Below are 5445 nucleotides of genomic sequence, written 5' to 3' on the forward strand. Positions count from 1 at the left end.
TCGCAAGTGATTGTATCAACATCATTGATTTGACTTTGAATTCTAATAAAACTCAAAAACAGAAGCAATCTTAATTGCCCAAAAGAGCTTGTGTTCTAAGCCCTGAGAGGACGACTCTCATATCGGTTCCGTCTCATCACACCTTCACCTCCACCAATTCATTGTTCATCATCCTCGTCTCGCTGCTACCACCATATATTTGATGTTTACAAGTGCTCTTTTTTCTTGATTTTAAAACAGAGCTCTAAATCCCTTGACTAAGCTTCCGCCTCTACATTAGATGGTTCGACAAATTAGAGCACCACTCTATAAAAAGCAATCAGGCATAGCGCATGATGATTACTCAACTAGGGATGGAATTTATGGATGATTGAGCCAGGTGTTTAGCTATGTGTGTGAGAGGAAATGGAGTTTGAGGATAAGCTTCAAGTCGAGGAGGGGAGTAATGATACACATTATACTATAACTTATCATCGCAAGAATCTCATACGCGTGATATTGGTTTTCTATTTTGGTGTTTTAGTCTCTTTTTTTTTTCTTTTAGTAAAGAATTTTTCTTTTCACTTTAGGTTTTGATTTTTTCCATTTAAAGTTTATATATCGTGGCCTATTTAATTTCTAAGAAAAGAACTAACTTCCAACAGATCCATACGTTTTGGTAATTAAGAGAAGGATTGGCTAGATCAGATGTCAAGTGGTGTGAAGGAACGTGTCGACAAGCCTAGCATCGACCGAGAAATATAGCTTAGAAAATCGACTTTGATTTATGTTCTGATTGAAATTGTAATTCTCACTATATTTCTGGTTTTGATTGTGATTTTGATGTTGACGGGGACGTGTGTATGTTGCGTGTGAGACAATTAATTGGAACTCACGGAAGCTGGAAACTGATTATATGAACCTTTGTCACTAAAACACTTATCCAGCTTGCATGGAATCCATTGTTTATATATCATGCCTCCCGAAGTGAAGCATTACCATGACTTAAGCTCAGAAAAACCACAACCCTTGATTATATCAACAAAAGGCTAGAATGATTCATTGCTTCTCTCCATTCTCGAGTATAAAGAACATAATTAAAGTTGGTTCAGAAATGCACCTCACTGACCAAACCCACCAGCTCAAGAATATAATCTACGTTACAGTGAAATGATGAAATGATTAATTGGTAGATTTCGCAATTGAACCCGCACAAGAATAAACCAAAAGATAGTCCGCCAGAGGTCTCTTTACCCCATCTCTCTAAGAAAACCGTCCACTGGTTGAACGACTAAACACCTTTATTGAGTATGGTTTTCAAGTCATGCTCATACCTGAAGATGAACTGAACCTTCTCATTTGTTATAGCTGTTCTTTGTCGACGCTTCTCATTTGTTATAGCAGTATATAGCCGTTGCACAAACATGGGCTTGGACTCTTGTTTACAAGCTTCTCTATTTTGTTTGGGCTTTGTATCTTGCAGGCCTTTCGCCAAAACACTGTCGGTTTTGAGCTCTCATGTTTACAGCTATAGACTACTATAAGAGAAGGAAAATATATCTCAGCCAAAGCATCGTACAAACCAAAACAAAACAAAAGAAAGTTACTTTATGGATAAGGACATCGTCATTCGCTCATTTATCACGTTGATTGCTTCACCTAATTTTGTCCTATTTCACCTAATCTGTCTTATTTCAATGAAGAAGAATCAAAGCAAGTGGCCAAAGAAAAGAAAAACAAAGAAGTAATTCTTATATATTGTTGGATCCATTGTGATTGATTTTTGTAACGTTCTTCTTCGCTGTCTTTTGTCTTGTGACATGTTTTTTGTAGTGTCCTTCTTAATTAGCTATTCTTTCCTTTTGACACCTGTTCTTCTTGCTTCTCTCTTGTGACTTGTTTATTTTTGTAGTGAATATTATTGGCTCTCTTCTCGAGTAGTGATCTTGTGACTTGGGTTTTGTAGTGTTCTTAATTAACCAATTGCTTTTCTTCTACGCATGTGCTTCTGTAATACACTAACTTCTCACTAAATATTTTAATCCACCAAACCAGTCTCCAAGTTCATATAAGGGTGTTTCAAGTTCATACTTCTTTATGAATTCTTGAATACTTTGTTTAGTTGTTTTGTTTTGTTTCTTTTTACAATTCGAGGAAACCAAATGGATTCAAAATTCCATGCTTTTATGTTCCCCTGGTTTGCTTTTGGTCATATGATTCCTTTTCTACATCTTGCAAACAAACTAGCTGAGAAAGGTCACCGAGTTACATTCTTGCTACCTAAGAAAGCTCAAAAGCAGGTGGAACATCACAACCTGTTCCCAGATAGTATTGTCTTTCACCCTCTCACAGTCCCTCATGTCAGTGGTCTCCCTCCTGGTGCCGAGACAACCTCGGATATCTCAATCTCGGAGGATAATTTATTGTGCGAAGCCTTAGATCTCACTCGCGGTCAGGTTGAAGCTGCGGTTCGTGCTTTGAGACCGGATTTGATCTTCTTCGATTTTGCTCACTGGATTCCAGAATTGGCTAAAGAACATATGATCAAGACTGTGAGTTACATCATAGTATCTGCAACAACGATAGCTCATACACATGTCCCTGGTGGTTCATTAGGTGTTCCCCCGCCGGGTTATCCTTCATCGAAGGTTCGTTTCGGTGAAAACGATGCTCATGCCCTAGAAAAATTGTCGATCTTCTACAAGAGACTTTATCATCAGATCACTACTGGTTTTAAGAGATGTGATATCATTGCATTGAGGACATGCAAAGAAATCGAAGGTAAATTCTGTGACTATATAGCGCATCAATACCAAAAGAAGGTTCTCTTGACTGGTCCAATGCTCCCTGAGCCAGACACAAGTAAACCACTAGAAGAACGCTGGAGTCATTTTCTGAGCGGGTTCCCACCGCGTTCAGTTGTATTTTTCGCACTTGGCAGCCAAATCGTTCTTGAGAAGGATCAATTTCAAGAACTCTGCTTAGGGATGGAGCTGACAGGTTTACCCTTTCTTTTAGCGGTAAAGCCACCGAGAGGATCATCAACGGTCCAAGAAGGTTTACCGGAAGGGTTCGAGGAGCGGGTGAAGGGGCGTGGTGTGGTTTGGGGAGGATGGGTGCAGCAACCATTGATACTGTCTCATCCATCAGTAGGCTGCTTTGTGAACCATTGCGGTCCAGGAGCAATATGGGAGTGTCTGATGAGTAATTGCCAAATGGTTTTACTTCCATTTTTAAGTGATCAAACTCTCTTCACAAAACTGATGACCAAGGAATTCGAGGTCTCTGTAGAAGTGTTGAGGGAAAAAACAGGATGGTTTTCAAAAGAGAGCTTGAGAGATGCGATCAAGTCTGTGATGGATAAAGACAGCGACCTCGGAAAGGTAGTGAGGAGTAACCACGCCAAATTGAAGGAGGTTCTTGTTAGTCCTGGATTATTGACTGCTTACGTGGATAACTTTGTAGAGGCATTGCAAAAGTATCTGATTTGAAACATTAATTTGAGTAATTATGTATCTAAAGGAAACGATCCTTATAAAACTCAACAACGTAACTTTGGTAAGTTTAGATATGTTCAATGATGAGGCAGTTTTGTTGTCACTACGCAGTATGGCTGTGACCTAAACGTGTGTAAGAACTTGCAAAAAGACAAGATTTCTTATCTTGTTTTCACACAAAGCCCTAGGTAGTTAGTATCAAGTAATTAAAACTAAAAATATGATTCCAATCTTCTTCAGAAAGCAACAGCATCTTGTGTAAATTCTAATTACTATAAACTGAAAGTTTTGACTCATACAAAAGGAAAAAGAAAACTATATCTTGCCATCTCATGTACAAGTTGAATGGACAACGCCCAGGCATCCCCTGCTTGGTTTACCCCAAATGTACCTCTCTCGACCTGTTAGCATCAACCAATCAAAAGTATGTTTATCAAGTACAGGTGAAAGCTCAACTAAGAGTATCACCATCGGTAATCCTCTCAAATCGGATTCTCAAATAATATTTTAATATTAAAAATTTATTTATTTAACAAAATTTATTTATTTAACAAAAATCAACCAATCAAAATATGACATTAAATGAAAAGATGTCTCAGAGTATTTTTAAATGTCTAGACAAAGACTTTGTGTCTCTCTCTTTTTTCAACTTTTTATTATTTTGTGTTTTTTATTAGTTTTGACACTCACTAAAAGATGATCAATGGAGATGCTCTAACAGTAGAGATTCGAATGTGTGAACTTACTCGGTCACACAATTTGTCAACCTATTCCATACGAGTCTCCCAAGGGATGGTAGGAGCTTGTGGGCTATATAATTTCTGCGTCAAATTTGTCACATCCTTACTTTAAATGTTATTGGTTTGAGATTTGAATAGAGTTTTAAAGACTTCAAATGTTATATTTTTTTTTTGGCAAATTACATAGAATCTATTGTTATTAGATATTTAGTTAAACTATGTTAAAGTAATATTTTCATCCGTTGATAGTGACGGTGGCAGGGGGACTAACGGCGGTGCCATCGAGATAGCCAGCAAAGCGATGTCAATCTACAAGAGCATGAACTTGAAGCTTACACATAAGATAATTGGTTGGGGTAAGTTTGGTAACATTGGTAAAGTTGACGTGAAGAAGAGCAGTATTGGTGGAGGTCATGGTGTCGGTAATGGTGGGTAGAGTAGACATGAAGCTACACACGAGAGAACAATGAAAATAAGAGAAAAAAAAACTTTATATATCGTAACCTGCTCTTGATACCATATGATTGTTTATGTGAAGGATAATTTTATTCAATAGAGAGTTACAAGTATATTACACCTACGGGTCCTTCTAGGGTTCTATACAGAGATTGATTACAATATCTACTTAACATAAATAGAAGATTAACAAGAGTAATGAGAATATTTGATTGATGGAATCATTGATATGATTGATCCTTAATAAAAAAATGCACCTCACTGACCAAAGCCACCAGCTCAAGAATATAATCGATTCTGTTGGAGGTGGATTCTCACTCCCCAGAGAAAGCCCGGCTCATGAACTTTGAACAGAGGCCCAAAACTGTTAAGAGTGTGAGCGAGGGTATTTTGGTATTTCCGATAAACGAACCGACACAATATCCTATAAATATGGGTGTACGACATCCAAAAGAGGGGCAGAGAAAAAGGCAAGAAAACGGTTAGAGAAAGCGACAAGCAATTGACGGCTTACTCGTTGACGCCTTACATTAGACGAGCCACTTATTCGTTTATTCCCTTTAAACTCTTCTTTTTGCTCATTTTTAACTTGTCCAACCGACTTTATAACTCAACTTTCAAGTGTTTGACACGAATTAATAAAGAGAGTTTCAATATCTTTTCCACCAAACTAAAATTCTAATTTTAACTGATTTGGACATCAACAATTTGGCGCGCCAGTTAGGGGGAGCCAAATTGAAATTTTCTTTAAGATTCAAAAGACGAACCTATGG

General features: G+C 37.7%; 1 pseudogene across 1 annotated transcript; it reads left to right on the forward strand.

The window, feature by feature from the left end:
* Window positions 1-1624: 1624 nt before the first annotated feature.
* Window positions 1625-3579, forward strand: LOC104773273 (UDP-glycosyltransferase 79B8 pseudogene; annotated as a pseudogene). Its single transcript, XR_015563095.1, has one exon. The product of XR_015563095.1 is annotated as a UDP-glycosyltransferase 79B8 pseudogene (transcript).
* Window positions 3580-5445: the final 1866 nt, after the last annotated feature.

This window comes from Camelina sativa, chromosome 8 (genome assembly GCF_030686135.1).
Source record: "Camelina sativa cultivar CO46 ecotype springtype chromosome 8, ASM3068613v1".
Taxonomy (NCBI): domain Eukaryota; kingdom Viridiplantae; phylum Streptophyta; class Magnoliopsida; order Brassicales; family Brassicaceae; genus Camelina; species Camelina sativa.